General features: G+C 31.7%; 1 protein-coding gene across 1 annotated transcript in view; it reads right to left on the reverse strand.

Annotated features, from left to right (window-relative positions):
* mirr (iroquois-class homeodomain protein mirror) overlaps positions 1-23,863 on the reverse strand; it is a 148,385-nt gene that overhangs the window by 42,417 nt on the left and 82,105 nt on the right. The gene's annotated exons all lie outside the window — the stretch shown is intronic.

Genomic DNA, 23,863 nt, shown 5'->3' on the forward strand with positions numbered 1-23,863 from the left:
AAGACGGTGCTTAAGACAGGAAATTGGTACGGCGAATAACTGTTCTACCAAGGATTGACACAAATTTTCTATTACGGGCAACAATTTTCGTAATGATCACGACACCAACTAATAATAAAAATATATAACTAACATTCTTTGACATTCGTTTTTAATTAATTTTCTCAAAATCTAGGAAATGTTCTCAAAAAAGATTATTTTAAAAATTCTGTAAAATATATGACATACATTCGTTTATTTGTTAGTCATAGTTTATATTAGTTCATAGATATATAATAAAGTATTCAAAAACTCAATTGAAAGGGTCAAATTTTTTTTTAAATTCTTATATCAAAGATCTTAAACCAATTCAAACTTAAGGACTTCCAAAGACAAACAATATACAGGATGATCCATTGAAAATAGGCAAATTCATTAGTTTTTAAGAAAGACGGAAGATCTTTCAACAATGTAAATACCACCATAATATCGGCTGCATCACAAGACCCTATTACATATCAAAATCTACAAAAATCGTGTTTATGAAGTTGTTTATAAAATAATTAACGCGTTCCATACTTAAAACTCACGCTATAGATGAAAAAAATATATTTGTTTTATGAATTATTTCAACAGTATAAAAATGACCTTCATTTTGTTTTTTTTTTAAGGCTTGTACATGCTTTTGAACAGATCCGACAGTTATTTTAAGTTGCGACATTTTTACACTCCAAAATCACTATTATTTTGCTCATACAATTGAAATTTTGCAAAAAAGACATGATTACCCACAGTAGTGGAGAATATTTACTTGTGAGATATTGTTCATTTAATACTACTATATCTAAATATAGATTACTGTTGGTTTTGGATATGTTGAGAGAAAACTATACACGTATTTACCGGCAAGGAACTGCTTTCTGTGATTCAAATGAGGCTCAATAGCTTCTATATGAAGAAGTTCAACTGGAGTTGTTTTCATGACACCTACACGTAGGACTGAGTTCTGCAAGATATCTATTTTGTTTAAAATCTATAAACTAGCAGAGCCGTACAAGATACATCTATAATTCAATATGGACCTGATATAGGCACGATGGAATAGTAAAGCGGTTTCAACGCCAGCTCATCACCAAGTTTTAGTAACTATTTGTAAAAAATTTAACTTTATACATCGGTCTAACATGTAATTAATATGCATTTTCCATGTCAATTTCGTATCAAGTACCATGCCGAGATATTTGTCGGAATCCTTAACCTTTCATAGTTAACCTGCGGACTATGAGTCCGCTTATTGAATTATTTGTCGATTTCTGATGATTAATTATAATTTCGATGGTGGTGTGCTCGCTAGCTTCCAGCGAGGAGATACTCTATTCAGTACAGTTGTGAGAGTTGTCTAGTGCATTTAGTTCTGCTGCTATATTGAATTGCAGACCGTGAGTCCGCACGTTATACAAGTTGTCACAATCTTCAGGTAAGATTCAATTTTAAAATATTTTATTTCTGGGTTAGATAAAAAATATTTATGTAATTTATAATTGGGAGTGATCTACTGATTATGTTTTCTGTATATTTGATTGACATAAACTTATTTTTTTTATAGATTTTTTGAATATGAGTTTTGAAAAACAACAAACGTATCTTGAAAAGTTTCATGCAGAATTTCTCTCTGATTCTGAGCCAGAAGTTGAACCTAACGATGGCGATGCTAGTTTGGAAGGAGATTTCGAAGAGATACAGGACCACGACACCGACATGTAAGAAGACATTGAGGAGCCAATCTCAGAAGTCTTGAATGTTCCACAAAGAGTGCCGCATTTCATTGGTAAGGATGGAACAACTAAATGGAAGAAACATGTAGGAAACCGCCGGATACGAACTCGCAGTGACAATTTAATGAACGCAAAAATTTCTAACTATGGAAGTACGACATATGAAAAGCGCGTCGAAGATTTGAAGTTGTTTTTTTTTTACTGAAGAGATTTTGTAAGTCATTGTAGACAACACGACTATCTTTATTGAACTGTGTTCTTACAATCTCAGTAATAAATCAGACAGATATTTTAGAACTTGGGGCACTATCGGGTCTTTTATATATAGCTGGGGTAACCAAAAGTAACCACAGAAGTGCAGAAGATCTCTTTAGGTCAAACGGTTCATCGCCAGAGATTTTTAGATTGACTATGTCCCTCGCACGGTTCAAGTTTTTGATCAGACACATCTATTTTGATGATAAACGAACACGATTAGAGAGGCACAAATATGACAAATTGACATCAGTAAGAGAATACTTCGATTCGTTTAATTCAAATTTCTTCTTCTTCTTCTTATGCCGTCGCCATTAACGGAGGTTGGCGACCACATTTTTAAAAGCTTCTCTGTCTTTTGCAACGTGGAATAATTCGTCTACAGTCATGTTTGTCCAGTCTCGAATATTTCGCAGCCATGACTTTCTTTTTCTACCTATTCCCTTTTTGCCATCGACTATACCCTGCATAATGACCTGCAGAAGACTATATTAATTCAAATTTACCTAAACATTTTTCATTATCAGCATATACCAAGGTAGATGAAAAACTGGAGGCTTTTCGTAGCAAGTGTGGCTTGAGGGTATATATATATGCCCAATAAACCTAATACATACGGCATAAAAATCTACGCATTAGTAGATGTTAAGTTTCCTTATACCGCATATCTAGATGTGTATGTTGAACAACAGCCCCCTGGCTCATATACAGTTGATACGAGCAATATTTTCCTCGTTCTTTGCCTCTGCAGTCCTATATCTGGTTCTCACAGGAATGTAACAATGGACAATTTTTTTACGAACCTAGAAATAAAATGCCTAGAAGACATTTTCTAGAAGCTCTTGGTATGGAACTAGTAAACGATTATATGCAACGTCGATTTTTGAATAAACATACCTATTCCTAGATCAATTAGGTCAAGAATAAAAGAGATTTGCCGTATTAGAGACGAAATTGTTCCAGCCCCAAATCCACAACCTAATCGTCGAGGTCATTGTTTTTACTGTAGAAGACAAAAAAATAGGCAAACCTGCTTAGAACACGCAAAATGCATTTGCTCCGTCTGTCTACAGGATGGTATTTCAGAAGACAGCAGCTAAGATTGACTAATTTCCGTTCATTCATGTATCTACTTTGCGTATCTCAAACATTTGTTTTTTATTTAGTCTTTGTTTAATTTCTTAGAAATAGTTGTTTTGTATTTGTTTAATTTGGGTTTTTATGTTTTATAGTACTCAAAATGTGAAAAAGATATATTTGTTACTTTTATTTTCAAAGCATTGTTATAAATTTGTGTGCAAATGTTTTTTGTTTGTCTATTTTAATTATATATTTAAAGAATCGACAAGTTTTCAGACCGTTTTTCCGAAAATATTTGTGTTTTGGATCTTTTCTAGATTTGCGGACTGCTGCTAGTCCGACATTACATTTTGTGTACCATCATGTCACGCTATTCCTGAAAGGTTATGTGACTTAATTCAGGTATGTTGTGCCTATTGAAAACACAAACTTCAGACTTAGAATAGAAAATCTGAAAAACAATTGATGTTAACCATTCATGAACAACACCAAAGATATCTTTAAGAGAAGCCATAGTAGTATCAAATTTCTTATTTTCAGAGTATATGCTGAGGTCATCTACATACTGTACCATTTTAAACGTAATTATTAAAACTTAATTAATGTTAATCAACAGTATACAAATTAAAAAGAACAGGCCTCAAAATTGAGCCTTGTGGAATTAAATTGTTGTTATTTCTTGGTTCTATGGTTAAATATTACAACAATAAAATATAAGCAGAGTACATTAGGTTAAATACAGTCTAAAAAATTTAAAATTACACTACACATGTCTATAAACACTTTAAGACTTTATGTAAAGCTATATTTATAATATATAGTTGGCATGATATCATAATTTTTGACCGGACTCGAGGAAGTACCCATCCTAACTAACAAGACATCTAATTTTTCATCGTCAAAATTCTCACTCTGCCACTTACAGGTGTATAAATGAGCATAAAGCATTGTTAACTAATGTTGGATTGAGTCCAAACAAATTCGGTGATTGATAGCTACAAGATGAAAGCACATCACAGTCGTAAAGCAAGTCATTACAACGTTCTATAAGTACAAAGACAGATACCGACAATTGCTGGGTCTATAATTAGAGATAATTGTTTTGTATTTTTACTGGCTGTTGATATATAACGCAGAATTGCTTTGTAATATTTGGAAGTCGTCCATGGAAGCAATGCTTCAAATTCATCGGGTGAAAACATTTAACACTTTGTTTAATATACCTTCAAAAAGGTGAAAATTGTTAACAGACAATACGCATAAAATAGATTACTCATTTAAGTGCCTTCAGAACCTAAAAGCCGTAAGAACTTAACAACAACTTGAACACATTCTCTTCGTAATCCTCTTTTTCCTTTAATCTCACCTTCCTAATAAAAGAGTCCTAGTTAGCCTATACTTGCAGTTGTGGATGATTCTCATATAGTTAAATCATTTAATAATAGAAGAAAAGGCTTCAAAATACCAACGAAAAATCGAAGTAAAATATAATAAAGGACAAATTTGTGTGACAAAAGTGCTATAAGCTTTCCTCAATGGACCGATAAAAACTCAAAAATTATAATAATAGTAAAAAATTGCTTTTACTATAAAAAAAATACCTAGTCAACACTTATTTGTAATAAAAATACTTTCGCAACTCTTAATAAATCACTGAAGCATGTAATTGCATTAAATATTCATTTAATATGTACCTAATTACCATAAATGTAGCACAATTTATACATTCAGTTATAAATAAAAAATCTTAGTATATGCGCATAGTTTAACGGAAAAAGATTTTTTTATTATTAACATTCATAGCAACTTTGTAGCATACCAGACTAAATTACTATTAAGACTATTAAGCGTATTCTAATTCTAATTTTTTTATGTTAGACCAGATCAATAATTCTTTCATACTTTTAATGTTACGGTGTCAAACAATGTGCTTCCGATTTTTTTGAAAAAAGTTTTGCTCGCATTTAGATCATTTAGATAGAATTTTTTTTATATTATTATTATCATTTATTATTATTTTATATTTATATATATATATATATATATATATATATATATATATATATATATATATATATATATATGTGTGTGTGTGTGTTACGAGCGAGCAATGTCTGAAATTCGACAATCCTAGCATTGTACGGTATCTTGTCCACTTCTAGCATTCTAACCCTTTACTGTATAATCTCCGAAATATACATAATCGTCAGACTTTGTATAAAAGAATTGCTGTTCAATGTTCGAATTTCAATAAGTAGCCATGCGTCAAAGTTTTTAGAGATGATGACAGATATCGATTTTTACGATTATTCACCATTTGTTATTAAAGACAAACAAACATTAATGAGGTTAAAAATCCATAATTAATTAGGGATTCTGACTTCTGGATTGTTGGATTATATTACTTAAAATTATCATAAACATCTCTTAAAAATCTGAAATGTTACACAAACATCTTCCTTGTATTATACTGATGTACCTATCTCTTGAAGGTTTGAAAAGTTTCACTAACATTATCACTTTATTGCAGAACGATTTCTTCTTATTTATATTTTAGTTTTACACAGCATTTTATCACCTTGTCGATTCGAAAAAGAAACACTCTATATATAAATAGAAAATAAAAATATCAAATAATTAACAAGAAATATTCGATTTTTGATTTGGTGTCACTTGTCAATAATAATCGATTCGAATCGATGAGCGTTTCAATAATCATTTTTAATTTTGATCATTTCTGACATTGTACGGTTTGGGTGTACAATGCTAGAAGTGGATTATTGTTCAATTTCGGGCTTTGCTCGTAACGTATATATATATATATATATATATATATATATATATATATATATAATATAAAAATCTCGTGTAGCGATGTTTGTCAAAGCTAATATTCAAAAACCACTAAACCGATTGCAATCCAATTTTGTGGAAGTGTATTTGGTGGTCCAACTTAGGAGATAGGATATTTCTTTTCTCGATGAATGTCCCTTATTTTTTTAATTGTACATTCAAAGTGTTTTATACGACGTCACCTCAACAAAGTTCATTTGATCCGTTTGTTAAAAGTCATTTTATGATATTTTATAACTACATATAAAATATCACAAAATGAAGTTTAACAAACGTCATTTTATGCTTTTATAACTTTTTGTATAATATATCGAGAACGACTGTATCAATTTGGCTTATTTTGGTTTTGAAATAATTATTTGAAGTCCTAGGAAGGTCTAATAGGTGAGAAAATATGATGAAATTATAAAAAAAAAATAGTAAAAACAACGGTTTTATTCTCCCATATAAACAGTTACATTATACTCTCCATATTCCGTTTTCGTTAATAGGTCCAAATATCTTTCTTAGGACTTCTCTTTCGAAGACTTCCAGTTTTCTTTTTGTCTCTTCTGTCATCACCCATGTCTCGCATGCATAACATACTATTAGTCTGATAATAGTTTTGTAGACCCTGATTTTCGATCTCCAGTGTGTGTTTTTGGAGCGAAACACATGATCGAGTGAAAAATAAGCTTTGTTTCCCTTTACTATTCTTCTTTGGATTTCTGGTTTTTCTGTTACATCTGTGTTTAATGCAACTCCTAAATATGTGAAACTTTCTACCGTTTCAATATCGTCCTCTAATTCTACTGTGCGTCTGTTTCCCCTAGCTTTTGCCTGTGTTAACTTTTTGTCTTTTGAATATTTATTTCTAGTCCGGTCTCTTTTGCCTTTGATTTTACATTAATTATAAATTAAAAGTTATATTATACCCTTACACAAAATATTTTATTAAGACTCTACCTCTACTACAGTCGTAGTTCATTTAACGATAAAGTAACGTTTAACAAATGTCATGTCTATTTACTTTGTTTGTTTCGTATAATCTCGAGAAAATATGATGAAATTGTACGGAAAATAGTAAAAGCAGGTTTATTTTCCCATGCACACAGTTATAATATAATGATCTATATTATATACCATCAGATATCAACTTTTAGTATGTAGATGTATATGAAGTGTTTTAAAAAATGTGATTTATACTCGAGAGTAAAATATTTTTATTTTTGACAGAATTATGTATGATTAGAATTAAAAATATTCAACATTGTTTATTTACAACAAAAAACGATTTTTCAACATTTTCTCTCCAATTAAGTTAAAAATATAAGTTTCGGCATTAATTAAATACATTTTAATTATTATAAATTTAATGAAAGTATTTTAAATAAACTTATATTTTAAAATCTACTGAGAATGTTAAAAAACGTTGAAATCTAATTGAGTTTACCAAATTCATAACATTTTCCATATTAAGTTTTATTGTAATTGTAATATATTTAAACCGTAATTTATGATAATTTACAGTAGTTAAGTTGCGCCAAATGTAGGCAACTTACAGTTGTTGACTCAGAAAAGTGGTGGGCGAACAGCACATTCACTTCTCAAGCTACCATTGGACGTTCATATCAAACCAAATGCAATATGTAAAACTAAAAAAGAAGTGTAATGGTTGCAGTGATGCAAATGAATTCAATTATTATCTGGGATAAATGTACTATGACTCATAAAGATTCACTCGAAGGATTACATAGAAGTATGCAAGATTTAAACGGCAACGACAAACTATTCGGTGATGCTATATTACCACTGTCTGGTGACAGACATTACCAGTTATTCCTCTCTTTACATATGCGGATGAGATTAATGCATGTTTAACACATAATCGTTTTTCTGGCGAAATGTCAGTTAGATTGTCCATTAAGATAAGAGTACAAGTGCAAAATGATCATTTGAACATTTGCTAAATATTGGAAACGGTAAAATAAAACTGCATCCAAATGCACAATGCATTAAACTTCCCGGCTATACTGAATAATTACTCGAATCATAATTGGATCATTGAGCGCGCATTTTTGGCGGCAAAAAATGTTAATGTTAACCAAATTAACCAGATTCAACAGTCGTTACCAGGTGATCTGATATCCTTTAAATCAGTCGACAGTATTGGTAATGAAGACGAATCCGTAAATTATCCAAAAGAATTTTTAAATTCTCTGAATATACCGGGGAGGCCATCACGGATTTAACTTAAATAACAAATAAATTAAACATAATATTAGTCGTATAATAACCAAGCTAACCACAGCAAAGCGTGGCCCACAGCAAATCGTGGCCCACGGCAAGGCGTGGCAAAGTCAGCTGGTAAATAGAAACTTTTTAATTCCTGGGTATGTCGGTCTGTTATCAATAAAAGCTTAATAATTATTGCTTAAACGTTTTGGCTATTTGTCATTTTCAATAGGCACTTTAATTAGGTAAAATTTACATAATAGCTAATTTGTGATGAAATGCAAAAGTGATATTAGACACCAAAGTCACATGGTAAGAAGGTTAAACTAGATAGCTTACTTGCTCTGTCAGTAAGACTAAATACCACTTCTTAGTTAAAGGTGTAATAAGCGACCGATAACTCCTATTCTCATGAAGAGGTGGCATCCCCCGTCGGGGTAAAACCACCCTACGGCACAGGGTCAACTTTGAAGAAGTGAGTAAGTAGATCCTATAGCCAAATTTTGGTGCAAATCGGTGCAGGATCAGAAAATTATACAGTTACGTTATATTTTACTTTCATTGGCTGGACTGTACAGTATTAAGGATTGAATAATGATACTGTTTTCTGAATCATTACAATACTCTTCTACTTTTTCTACTACTTCTAATTCTAACAGTATTAAAATGCACCTGATTAGATATATCCCGTATAATTTTTGTAATTATTTAGAAAAGGTATGAAACGATTAACATTCATGAATATTCGTTTAAAGCGCTCAAAAAAACCTGTCTTGTCGGTTTTTGTTACATCGAAGAAAATGTTTTGCCCATATACTATTTTAGTAAAACCAATAAAACGGAGCCGGTATGTATTTCCATAAATATCACCTCACCTTAGATGTTCAAGAAATGTCTTTCAACACGCAGAGTTGTTTTTTATAAGGTCTCGTTTTAATGGAATTAGAACACGATATTCGAAACATTGAACAAATTAAACACACCAATATTAGATTTTCTAGTCAATAATACACCGCGATCGTCTTTTTAATTATTCCAACATTTGCTTTACTCCTACAATGTATACTTTTTCGGTATTAATAACAATGATACTGATATTGGTAAAACAGAAACTGATAAAATCACTGACATGCCAACAGATGAATATTAAGGAATGGGTAAACAGGAATAATAACATATATCGGTCAAATGGGTAGAACCTTTGACAAACGGATGGCAGAACACAAAAGGACTTTCAATAATAGAAAAACAGATTCTACTTATGCACTTCACCTTCTAGATCATAATCATTCTTTTATTAACCAATTTCAAATTCTTTACAATCAAAATAAAGGCCTTGAGCTATCTTTGTTGGAAATGGAAATTAACAAATTAAAAAATACAGATGTATTTTTAATGACTGAACTTTCTTCAAGTAACGGTCGAATCCATTACAGGAATAATAAATAACGTTAAATCTTTATTTTAAAAATCAGAAGCATCTTATAAAGCCGTACTTTGTGATTTTCTTGGTTTTTTTTATATAATAAATAGAACATTCCTTCGAAATGTTGAACACATTAAAATCATTGCTATTATTCTTTTTACGTTAATAATAAACAGAGATGGCCTTTGTTTGACCCGGACTTGATAACCTAGAGTTCGAAATTTTCAATTAGTACGAAATTTATAACAAACAAATCAATGAGTTGATTGTTTTAATATACAGGATGACTTTCTACTCATTGTACGTCTATCAGTACTGTATTGTTTAAACATTTTAATAAGGTAAGTATGAGAAAAATATAGTCACCACAGTAACATATATTAAAGTACATTAAAGTAAAACAAATACTTGTATTTTGAGAACGATTTCCGAAGTGGAAATTGAAATGTCAATAAACGTACTTTAACCTTTAATTGTGGCTTATTCCCATTTAAATAGTAATTAAATACTTATTGATTAAACCTATATTGTACAGCGTTACTTTCTGGCAACACCGAAATTAAATTCAGTTAGAAAATTAATATATTGCTTATTAGTAATTTTAAAGTGCAGCTGTGTAGTCAAAGACACCTTCATCAAAATGATCGCGCAACTCCCCATGTCAGTACATCAAACCAAGTTTTCCCGACAAAAGTTTTTAGATGTGGTTGTCAGTCATTTATTACACATGTGCGGTACAAGTTCTTGCAAGTTTTAGTCATTTCTAAACACAAGGTTCTCTTATATTTTGTAATAGAATTTTGAGATAATTAATTCATATACAATCAGTAAGTATAAAATTCAAATTACAATAATAAATCAAGCTTTAAATGGACGTTGCTTTAAGACAACTTTATACCATCACGCCATGGAACTACCTTAGGTTAGTGTAAATAATTATTTTTACAGAAATGGGATTAGTAGAAAAGAAAATCTATCTATATAAAAGGCTGTGACGATGAGTCACACTATTTTTCTGGTAAGGTAACGACGTCTCCTAGGAAAGTAATCCGAACTACCAACTGATATTTCAAGTCAATCATATTTTATTCTTGAAACGATACGTTTAATTAATAATACTAATAATATAATTAATAATACGACTATTTTTTCGCAAAATTGACAAAAATATGTGTTGCTGTAATTTTAAGATAATATTTAATCAACAAAATATTTTAAAGCTTTATGTTAGTTTAGATTTAAACACCTAGCGCCACCTAGGAAAGAAATCTGAACTACCAACTGACATAAATAAACTTATTCGACAGATAAAATATAAAATACTTATTTACCAAATAAAGTGCCGAATAAGAAGTTAGCTGGAAGATAAATTGTGTTTATTGTAGTATGTTATTATGTTGTAGGTTATAGCGAAATCAAAAATATAACCTACATATTGTTGTTTATTGTAGGTGAGAGACATGGATCCGGTATAAGAAGATTTAATAAAATCGAACAGTTTGATGTTTAATGTTTATAAACTTAGTGCGAAGATATATTTGAGGCAGAATCGACCATTTTAATTTTTGTAATGATAGAGAATTTTTTAAGAGGTTTAAGGTTAAATAAACCGATAGTGATCTCAAAGTAGGTATTATACCTATTTTTCTTCACTTAGTTTAAGCATTCAATGTTTTCATAATCCTAATAATAAAAACAGGTTAAATGGAGATAATAGAAATGAGTTGTTATTGTACTTGGGATATTCTGATTATGACAGTGAAGCCATTTTTAAGGAGTCCTCTAAACAAACCATAAAGAAAATTTCTATAATGAATTACAAATTAAAAACAAGTTATGTAACAGAACTTTGTATGTATGGAAGAGAAGGTTTAGCTACTATTTTATCCAATTGAAGTGGCTGTAAAGTTGAAAATATTCAACAGTTCTAATCCACAGCAACATTCTATAACCTACCGATAGAGACAATTTTGAAGATGTATTGCTTAATGAAGACATTATTGAACTTTCTGACGTTGAAAATGAAGCTAACTTTATATAATATTTTAGTGTTATGCAGAAACCTCAGAAAAATCATTAATTTGTTTCATTTTATCATTTTTTTATTCGTTATTAAACTTTTCTTTACCTAATTTAATTTATTCCTGTCACCACAAATTGTATAGTCCAACGATATATTAAAACATTTATATGAAATAAATTTTAGGTTTATTATACAGGTAAGTAACCGCAATATAATTTGACGTAAAAAGAAGGGTACCTTTTATTCTACGAATAAATGTTTCTCCTCCAGATAACTATATGTCAGATAGTACAATATTTATCTGGAGGTGAAAAGACCGGCCCTTTCATAGAAGAAGTTTACTTACTTACTTACTTAGTCCTAACCCTTTCTACCGTTAGGTGTAAGGCTGGTGGAGTTAATTTTTGCATTGTTGTCTCCATGCTTTCCGGTCTTGTGTTAGATTTCGTGCACTTTCCCATGTCAATCCTTTCTTCTCAACTTGTTTTCTGATTTCGTCTACCCACCTATGTAACTCTTGGTCTTCCTCGTTTGTTTTTCCCTTGCACTCTCGTTTCAAACACTCGTTTTGTTAATCTTTCATTCGACATTCTACACGCGTGCCCGAACCATCTTAGTTGCCCCTCTACTATTTTTTCGTTTATTGGTTCTAGTTTTAGGTTTTGTCTGATTGTTTCGTTACGTATTTTGTCTGTCCTCTTTCTGCTTGCTATTTTCCTCAGGAACCTCATTTCCATAGCATTGACTCGAGATTTTTGTCTCCCGGTCAATGTCCATGACTCTCTATTATACATGATTGTAGGTCTAACTACTGATTTAACAACTGCCGTTTTTACCTTCTCCGGTATTTCTTTTTTCCTCAAAAATGTTGTTTTCATAGTGTTAAATAAGCTTCCTATTCGTCCCATTCTCTCATTTATTTCCATGTCTTGTTTACCGTTTGATTCAATTATTGCTCCTAGGTATTTAAAATGTTCCACTTGTTCTAGTTGTTTTCCGTTTAATTGTATTGCGTCTGTCTTTCTCTTATTTGAAATTATCATTGTTTTTGTTTTCTCTGTATTTATTTTCATATTTATGTTTAACAGTTCTTCTTCTAGGATTTCAAGGTTGTTCTGTAGGTCTTCTCTGTTTTCTGCTATCAAAACCATGTCGTCTACAAATAGAAGCTCTGATAGTTGAGTCTGGTTCATTTGCCAGTATCCTAATGTTAGTTTTCTCATTCTTCTCTTGGCTTTCTTTATTGCTTAATCCAGTACCACTGAGAACAGCAGTGGGCTCAACACGCATCCCTGTTTGACGCTTTGACTTGTAGTAAATTCTTCGAATTCCTCGTTGTTGGTTCTCACCGTATTTGTATTATTATTGTACATATCCTTTATTACATCATTTGTTATCCTGTCAACTCCTCTTTCCTTTAATGTCCTCCATACGTCCTTTCTTTGTATTCTGTCAAACGCCTTTTCCAGATCAATAAAGCATGTATGTATTTCTCTATTTTTATTGATTACTTTCTCACTTACTTGTCTTATTGTGAATATGTGGTCTTGCGTGCTTCTGTCCTTCCTGAATCCACATTGTGTATCTTCCATAAGAACTTCCAAACTTCCAGAAGAAGTTTATTATTTTAAAAATTTAATTTTTAACTCTTTTGGTGATCGGTAAAAAATTTAATACAAAACTCGAGCTTTCCTAACAAATGAATTGCCAAACTAGAATTACGCTGGTTTTTGTACGTAAATCGATTTCATAAGACGACTTTACGCAAAAGTTCAGCTATTCTCCAAAAGTGACTTATTTGTTTTGAAAGTTAAATAGAAAATCCTAGCCCTAAATAGGAGGAATTCAGACAAAATTGAGTGAAATGACTGTAGATGGCAATTGATTGGATCCCCGTCGCATGGTGACGGACAGAATCATTAGTATTATTATAAGATCAGTGCCAGATGATTCTCGAAAAGGTGAGTTAGACAAAGATGATGCTAGATGATCCCTCGTATATACAGTCTGACAATAGAGACATATTTGTAAGTATATTTTTTAGACTTTTTTCTCGAGTTACATTTCTAATATCAATATTTTTTTAGGGCAAAAACGCTTAAAATAAGGGAGAAGATTTTTTTTACTGAAACGTCCATAAAATAAAAATTTCCTTACCTCCTCCGAAATGGAAAGGTAATCTACCTATAGCAAACAAGGTAAAACAATCAATAGAATAGTTTACTAACGTTTTGAAGTTTTGATTAAGCAGTCTAATTTGTATTGTATCCAATAAAATCCCAACAAACCACTTGCAGTAAGAATAACTGAAATGAAACAATTTATTTTTCTGTCATGCTATGTCAATATATAAATTATCGAGGCAACTAATATTCTGGAATCCAAACATAAGGATAACTCAAGTAGCTGAGGTAATTAATCGAAACCGATTTGAGAGTATAAAAAAAATTTACATCTAAGGAGGCTCCAGATTATGATAAATTATACAAGACCATTGATCACTAAAGTGACTGAAGTATGTTTTACAATTCCCATTGTAGAGTTTTTATTAATGGATGAGCAAATTGTCCCTTTCAAAGGAAGAAGCAGTCTCAAGCAGTACAACCCAAAAGAAACGAAAAAATGGAAATTCAAAATTTTTTGTTTTATCTCATTCCTCTTGTTTGATGTATAAATTTGAAATTTATAAAGAAACAGAACATCATAATTTAATAGATATTCAAATACATCAAATTGCAGTTAGAATTACCAAAGAATGGTATATAGTGTGTAGGAACTGTCAGGCAATAGACTCGCTGGCTGTAAACTGATATCAGACAAATAAATAAAAAACAATGGAGAGGTTCATTTCTGAAACATAAAACTATTATCGGTAATGTTCCTCTGACTGTGGTGAAGTGGTTAATAGCAGAGGTGTTACTATTCTAAGCTTATACGCAGGAGCGTATCCATGCGACAAAAAGAAGAGATGAGACCGTATATCTAAACAATATATTGATATTGATTATCCATCATCCATTATTTTATACAATAAGAGTATGGGAGACGTTGATTTGTTAGATTCGCTTATTGTCTTATATAGAATAACGATTAGGTCCAAGAAGTGGTATCAAACATTCTTTTTTCGTTTTTTTGACATTATGGTTGTTCAAGCATGGCTTTTATATAGAAGAGATTGCAATCCTTTAAAAACCAAAAAAAGTAGAGTTAGCTGTACTAGAATTGAAAGCAGGAATTTCTTAAACCTTTTGTTTGAAAAATATGGCAACTGTTTTACAAGAGGGCGTCCATTAGTTCCAATGTGTCCACGGCATACGAGGAAAATAAAAACAAATACCATGCAACAGCATCCATTTTTTGCGAAGAATCGAAGATGCTATATAGAAAAGATCAAATGAGTCATTCAGTCATATATGTTGAACGAAAAGAAAGATGTAAATATCCTAATTGTAAATGAACTCTCAAAGTTCAATTACAAAACAGAATGTAAAATATTTCTTTGTTTCATTGAAACTTATAATAAATTGTTTTAAAAATTTTCATACATAATAAAGTTTTCAAATATTGAACTTTTAACAAGTTTTATTACGCATTGCCTACAATATATACTCCATATTTTTAGCCTAGAGAATTTTTTTTAATTTATTACTAAAGCTACAATTATGTCAAAACAAGAAATTATTTTTAGTATCCATATTTAAAATTCTTATGTCCATATTCAAAATACTCATTTTAGGTTGCAAATTTAATAAATCTTTGTACATTACCTATATGGAAGTATAATTAGTTTGTACATTTCTAAATTAAGCAGATCAGCAGTTACAGTTTGTTGCAAAATAAAGTAAAATATTCTCGGCAAATTGGGACTATTTGTTTTAAAAACTTCACTTCCATGGTACGGAAAAACTTCTTAAAAAGCCGTTAAAAATCACGTGATTTTCAGAATAACATCTAATATACATATTTTATAATATTCATCCGGTATATCCATATCTACTGAGAGGCCACACAAAGTTTAATACTAATTATGAATAATTGCCTAGTGTTAGTTGTTTTTAGTAATTAATGTCAAGCAAATAAAAATATTTTGTTTGTATGTGTAGTAATTGAAATAATGCCACATCGTGATAAGATAGCAACAACTAATTCTGTAATTAATTACAACTATTTCTTAGAATTCGCCACACACAGCGCATTATTACGTATATAATATTATCAATTTACATGAATGACCAACCGCGTCATATCCATAATAATAAGAGAAGTTGCTGTTTATAACTTGCCCACTTATCCGTAAATAATGCATGTGCAGTACCTGAATTACATTAACTTTTCTCATATTGTTGTAGTGTATTTTGAGTTATTATTAAGTAACTTATCAAAACGGCAGTTCCCTCTTAACACACCATAAAAACACTGTTTTCATATTAGTTTTGTCACTTAAGTGACATCGTTTACTCAAAAAATGTTTCAAATAAAAAATATATAATTGAGACGTTTCTCGGAAAAACCTCATAAGTTCAAAATTAGCATATTTTGGAAAATGAAAAAACTATTACCATTTTGTGTAGATTCTTTTATTGATAAATTTAGTTGGTGTACAAATAGAAGATAGTTTGTATTATCATTCATAATTTTTTTTTCATAAGAATATGTAGAAAATTAAAAAAAAATACACATACAAATGTGAGGTTTTTAAAAGTAAAACGAACAGGTATCCTGAATGCAAACACTAAAAACTAATAATACAGTGCTGTGACTAAAAATTATGAAGCAATATCAGAACGATATTGGGCGTCAAATAAATGTTTGGAACAAATCGCAGAAGGAGCTGCTTTGGCATCAGATTATGTTAAGGCAATCCACGAAATCCACGAAGGAATCGCTTGTTTCGAATTATCTAGCTCAACAAGGAAACACGTAGCGAATGAATACTTTTTTCAAATGTGCCATATGTGTTCTTTGCGCTGGTGCTAGTGTTACAAAAAGATTACTTACTTACATTTACATATATCCACCTTTTTAAATGTCCAGAGAATATGAACTAGTTGTGTGTTTAGCAGAATGTATCAACGATAATGACTTAGAAAGGTTCGAGTATGCTGTAAGAATATTTGATTCCCAAACTGAACTGAGCCAGTGGCACGTGACACTGCTGTTAAGAGCTAGAAATCAGATTAGGAACATCTTATACTGTGATACCCGTACAAATCATGAACGTGAAAGTTCAATAAATTTATTATTAACTAAAAAGTAAATATAAACTATAAGAAACATTAAAATATTAAAAACTTTACTACTAGCATACTCAGTCTTCGCAGTTACTGCTGTTATCCGTGTTGTTGACCGTGTTATCAAAACCGTCAAGTGCTATGGTCAATATGGTCATCTAGCTTTTTTATCAAGTATTCATAAAATGCTCTGTTGCTGTGGTCATGTAAAAGAGGAAAAAGCTTTTCAAGAGTATCCAGTGTTGTCTTCTTAATGGTTACTGGTAGAGCATATGCATGCTGCAAGTTTCGTTTTTTATTGTATTTTTGATACTACAAGTGATGAACGCCATAGAACACTATAGCTATAGACGAATGAATCTGATAGTATTTTCGATTTTTAACATTCTCACACTTTTTATGTTAATTGCTGGGTTTGGATATTATAAGACAATTTGTCAGTTGCACCTTTTATATTAAAAATCATTGAACTATCCACTTTGAAAGTCTAAAAGAAGACGGTTTAGCTTTTGCTTGTAAAATGCGAGTTTTAGCACGTTTGGTTTTCCGCTTTTTTTTGAGATAAGAGATAAATCCTGGTCATTGGGAAGATAGGAATGCCCTCGTATAGCAAACAGTTAAGTTATGGCATCAAACATTTTTAACACATGAACTCATACATATAAAAAGTGTAACATGGTATAGTTCTTGTCCTTGTCCTAAAGTAGTATGCATTGTTTCTTGATTAGTTTCGCGAAGTAATTCCGCCTGCTCTTGCCTGTTCCTTGTTGCTGCGTTTGGCATAGAATGCATTAGTTTTTTTAGATAAAGTTCCTTTTGTATTTTGCAAGAAGCTGCATCGGCCTCATAAATATTCTTGTTGCTTAAGGTATGTTCAAATTTGTCACATTCCGCACATGTGTCGGTATAGGGAAAGCCAAATTTACTATTACATTTTGTTTTAAATACTTTCCAATTCATTTTGTAGGAGACGTTAAGGAGGTATTTCTGCAGAAAGGCCTTTGCATATTTTTTACTGTTAACTCTGATGGTAGGTACAGCTCATTCGGATTTTGAGGGTAATGTGACTGCATAGGAGAAAATGTACGTATGCCATGCATTATGAGGGTTGTAGCTTCTTTGCTGTAGTTTCTAGGGTGGCAATTATGTTTTCCCCTCTTATCTCTAGGTGCACAACCTTTTTCTACTAGTGATAACTGAATTCTTTTTAGACTAGAGGAATGCTGGCAAATGCTTTGACACAAACATACTTTTCCATACTAAAACATCGTAACTTGTACGAATATGCAGCACAATGCAGTTTGTTTCTTTCATTACGTTTTCTATGTTACGCTATATATGCTTTATTGTTATTAGACTAGCCAAGTACGCGTCTTGCTCGTTTTTATCGTATATTTTGTGAATATACGTTCACTCTTTTTCAAACAAACTTTTTGGAAACATTTAGGCCGTTTATATCTAAAAAAAGGACACAGTAATATAAAACAACATTATGTAACTCCAATCATCTGCTACTTTTTTCTCAGCTATTACTGTCACCTTGTAATTTCTATGTCCCATACCTTTCTCTTTCGCTTCTTTTACGGCAAGTTTTGGATGTGTATTTGGTTCATCTTTCTCTCGCCACTAGATAATACTGTATTATTTTCTGCTTCCATATTTCCCCAGTACTGAAGAAACTTTGATAATTACTTTAACTTACACACAAAGGAACACGTGCAGTGAACTGCATGTTTATTTTGTCAGTGAACGACGACCTGACGTTATCTACCCAAGAATCATCATTTAAGGTACAAAAAAAAGTTATTTACAGTGAAAAATGGATAACTAAACCTGCTAATCAATGAAAAAGACGACAAAATTTTTTAATAGACAATAGTAAGGGTGGTTACTTAAATTCGATTGTGAATAGACATATATTCCATGGAGATAAAATTAGTTAGCTGAACCAGTAATCCAAAAAAACTAAACTCAAATAAAAAGTTCTTAGAGTAAACTGGACGGATAGAGATACAAATCAGGCACTTCTTTAATGAAAGGAAGGATGTTGGACGAAGAAGCGTAGAACGTGGAAGAATTTTTTAGCTGCGAAACCTTCGTGAATGCTTCAGAATGATATAAGATCGAATTATTTCGTGCAGCAGTTTCAAAAGTGCAAATAGTTATGTTGATCAGCAATCATTACATGAGACGCTGAATGCAAGAAAAAGATAAAATCGATTTAGTCTACGTTCTCAGAGGACATGATCCTTGAAGAAAAATTACTGCACAACATATACAAGATTAATTTCCAAAGCTTCTCTAATTAAACAATTTTCTGGTTTATAAATTTTTACTAACCTCATCTGTAATAGACAATTACCAGTTACTAATAATCCTAGAATGGTACCGTCCACTATACAAATGTTAATTCCTTATTTAGATATCAATCTGTTGTCGACCAGCCCTTTCACGGTCCCTCAAACTCCTCCATGGATATGTAAACTTCCAAATTTCAATATCGAATTATCCAAATATAATAAGAATGAAAGATCACCTTCCGTTATCAAACAAAGATTGTATGAAATACTACATCAATGCAACTTCGATAAGATCCTTTACTCAGACGCATCTAAGACTGAAGAAGGTGTTGGCTGTGCTGTTACAACGACTACAACCACCGTCAACTTGTTTCGACTCTCCAGCAATTGCAGTATTTATACTGCTGATCTATATGGAATACTACAACCAGTGAAAACTCCACTCAGCGATGATAAAACTATAGCAATCTGTACGGACTCTCTGTCCTCCATGCAGTCCATAAGAAACGTACATTCTATCCACCCAATAGTTCAAGAAATCCAGTGTAATCGCGTTAAAAATAATGGAATTACAATAACGATATTGTGGGTCCCATCACACGTTGGTATTCCAGGTAACGAAAAAGCCGATCAAGCAGCAAAACAAGCATGTTCTCTTAACGTAACAAACATTCAAACGTAACAAACGTAACAGACATTCAAACATCATCAGATCTAAAAAGAAAACTCAAACATAAAATAATGGACCTTTGGAATGATCATTGGAAAAGAAGCAATACCAAGTTAGGCGTTCTACAACCAAACATTTTCTACCACCAGCTCCAACCAATGAAAAGAAAGGACAAATCTATCATTCGAAGATTGAAAATAGGGCACACACGCCTTACACATGGACACCTAATGAATTCCAGTAATCAGATTTTGTGCCAGTACTGCAACACCACGACTTCTGTAACTCATGTACTTCTTGACTGTCAACACTACCAAGAGGCCAGAAGAAAATACAATCTTGATAATAATCTAAAAGACATATTTATCTCAAACAGCAGCAACTATGAAAATGTATTAAACTTTTTAAAAAACACAAAATTATACAATTTAATTTGAAACAAAATGTATTATAAAAAATGTATTGTAACTAATTTGTACCCAATGTAAAGTATTAACCATGTAAACATAAATGTAAATTGTACCTGTGTCAATGACCATTAGCTGTCGAGACACATATTTTCGAAATAAAAAAAAATTACTTTATCTAATGTAATTTTTTGATATCCCAGATATTTACTACCCTTAATACCCACTACAATACATCCCACTTGTCATTTATATTTTCCAAAACTAAAATATTGGAAGTGTCAAAATGTACGTCCACAAGTTAATAGTCTGGATGGTCAACATGATTGAGGGAAAATAGAGAGATAGGGCTCACTAACGAGAGCCCATTTATTATTTAGGAGGATAACAAGCTGGAGTGCACCCCTGCCATTTAATGCCACGCTGGCTCCCAAATCCACGGGGAGACTCATAGCGACACTTATTTCATTGAATACATCATCAGATATATACACTTTTAATTGAAATGCAACCTCTACTTTTAAAGCCCATTTATAGGGGAGTGGAAAAAGTCAATGACGGAGATCTCAGGAATAAATAATTCAAACGATAAAAGCAGGCTTTTAACGCGTTGATTTATCAGTCTCTTATGGGGTCCATTTTATTTATGATTTTCCTATAATTCCAATCGTTTTCACATTAAACACGTTTTTAAACAACATTTTACAATTTGCCCTTTTACAAAGATATATTTTCTGTAAGTTTCTTTTCCCAATAGTGTTTAAATATGTGATTGATTGCATTAAATATATAGATTATCAAATACTATTAAAATTAAATATACTATTAATGTTAAATACTACTTTTTTTTAATTTTATTTAAGAATTCTATCAAGTCAGCTGCGTATTTATCTTCTAAAGTTCCTTTAATGTTTTTGGAATGTAAGTGTGTTCTAATCTGGGACGTGTTATTGGGACTTGATGTTGTCGCTTTGAAGGCCAGAAGTTCCATGGAAGGACGGAAGATTTAATTTCTATCAATTTAGTGGTGCTTCTATTTCATTGGTTTTGCCAAACCTCGTGCAATTTTGCTTTTAAGTAAGGTTTTAAATCTAAATGCACCGTTAGACTTTCCACTGATGCGGCTGTACTGGTTACTGCAAACCTAGCTACACTATTTGCCTTTTTGTTACCATCTATTCATATTTTGTTACCAGCTTCAGCTCCTTCAGGAACATATAGCTTGTATATATATTTCTGTATGCCATACATCTTCAGACAGTCGAGTAGATTTAAACTCACACAAGGAAAGCCAGCAAATATGTCCTGTTTTTTTTTCACTTCTCCAGTGATTAGCTGCAAAAAGCGCCACCTATTATAGTAGCCTTATTGCTATTTCTTGGAAGTCTATTGATACCAATTCATACGGGAAGTTTGACGAATTGTACTCCTGTTTATATAATATATATATTCGGTGTCCCAATTCATCAAGGCCGTAGCAAAACCATTGCTGAAATCAGGAGGATTCTTGGAGGAAAGATTTGTTTACAAATATATGTATTGGTGAAAAACAGTAATATTAGAAATTACATAATTATGACACTAACTTAATTGAGACATATAGGCTCGAGTAGAGGTATTCATAATTATTGGTATCATTAGCGACTTGTCGGTTTTTATGAATATTTTTAATAAAATTTGATTTATTGGCAATTACCATAAAATATACACATAGGTAATGAATGCAATTACAAAACGAACATACACTTTAAGTGTTGTGTATAATATTTCTATTAAAAAATCAATTTCTTGCTTGTAATGAATGTATAACATTTAAGAAAAAAAAGATTGCTTTAAGTTTAGACAAAATTAATTGTCTCAGAAACACTAAAGAAAATATTATTAGATTTTAAAATTAAGATGATTAATGGTTAATTAAGGAAGTGAACATGGTATACAGAAACACAGAAAATGAATATGATCGCATAAAATGTGCAAAGTTTGTAGGGAAATATATCCTAAATACAATAATCTTCAATAAAGATAACTAAAAATTTCAATGTATGGATGAGTTTAAATATCTGCCGTAAGGTTGGTAATACATTAAAAGTGAGCATGAAAAGCTTATAAAAATTTGTTGACACGTGCTTCGAACCAATTTTTGCGGTATTGCATAAACGACATCATCATCATCATCATCATTTGGCTCTACAACTCTATGTGAGTCTTGGCCGCGTTTACTATTACCCTCCATTGTTGTCGGTCCTGAGCAGCTATTTCCCATTGCTGTATTCTCGTTTTGCGTAGATCACTGGCTACTGCGTCCTTGCAACTCTTTCTTGGGCGACTAACTGACCTTCTGCCATCGGGCCTTTCCCAGAATGTGTCGTTCGTTCAGGAGTCTTTCGTCACTCGATCTTAGTACGTGGCCCGCCCATCTTATTCTGTTTGCTTTAATGTAACGTACTATGTTTTCATCTCCATAGACTGTCTGGAGTTCATCATTGTGTCTTCTTCTCCATTCTCCTGTTGTCTCTTCTCTGCAAGGCCCATAGATAGTCCGCAGTATCTTTCTTTCCAGTACCAGTAATTTTGTCGTTTTCCGCTGGTTCAGAGTCCATGTCTCGCTTCCATACGTTATTGTGAGACGAATTTTTGTCTTGTACACTCTGTCTATAAACGACATAGATTATATAATTCAAATTGAAGAAAATTAATAAAAAGTAAGTGCCTAAAAAATTTAGATGACTTAAAGGAATACGTTAAAGCGCTTGTTTAATACCCATAATGATCTGTCAAGAAGCTGGGTTGATTCTAGTAATAACTACTTAACTAAAGCTCTTTTGGTTACAGATAAATACTATATTACAGACAGAAAGCACATGGCAAAATGTATATGGAACAAACACTCAGCATTACTAGGACAAAAGTACTGCAAAAACAGACACTATTGGATGTGTGGATCTATACGAATCAAGGGAGATCTGTAATTAGTGAGATTTAAGCTGTTGACTGTGGTAAACAACCTGAAACAGTTAACAATATATTATTGTATAACTGCGAGGCACTGGATCGCATTCGGCAAACACTTTTTGAGGACTACCCAGTGACTCCAAAAACATATTGTACCCATCCATTAGACGTTACAAGCTGGTAAAGGGATTTAGAATTCTGCAACGGGTATCATGAATAAATGGAATATAATACAATAAACCAATTGACTCCAGTTCCTCCGGTTTACAACATACAGCCTCTATAAAAAAAACATACGGGAGCAATGGATAAATTCCAAATTCACTGTTTTATCTGCAACGATTCTAGTTTTGATTGAAGCAAAATTTAAATGTTATACAAACCATAATATCTATTTTGCGGAAATATGTACCTACCCAACAAAAGTTGATTGAAGTACTGAAAAGTTTTTATGTGCAAAAAGTATTTTTGTGAAAAGTAGTCATGCCTTAATAGTTCTACATAACTACTGTATATTATAAGAGCAAAATTATATAAAATAAACACCATCGACGATTTAATATAATCAATTCATAAAATCATAAAAGATATCTGATGGGCAAAAATATTGCAGGCGATAAGATAGAACACAATGGATATATACGGTTGCCCTATAATTTATCAAGGGATAAAGGACTCTTATGATATAATAACAAAGT

Source organism: Diabrotica undecimpunctata, chromosome 7 (assembly GCF_040954645.1).
Source record: "Diabrotica undecimpunctata isolate CICGRU chromosome 7, icDiaUnde3, whole genome shotgun sequence".
Taxonomy (NCBI): domain Eukaryota; kingdom Metazoa; phylum Arthropoda; class Insecta; order Coleoptera; family Chrysomelidae; genus Diabrotica; species Diabrotica undecimpunctata.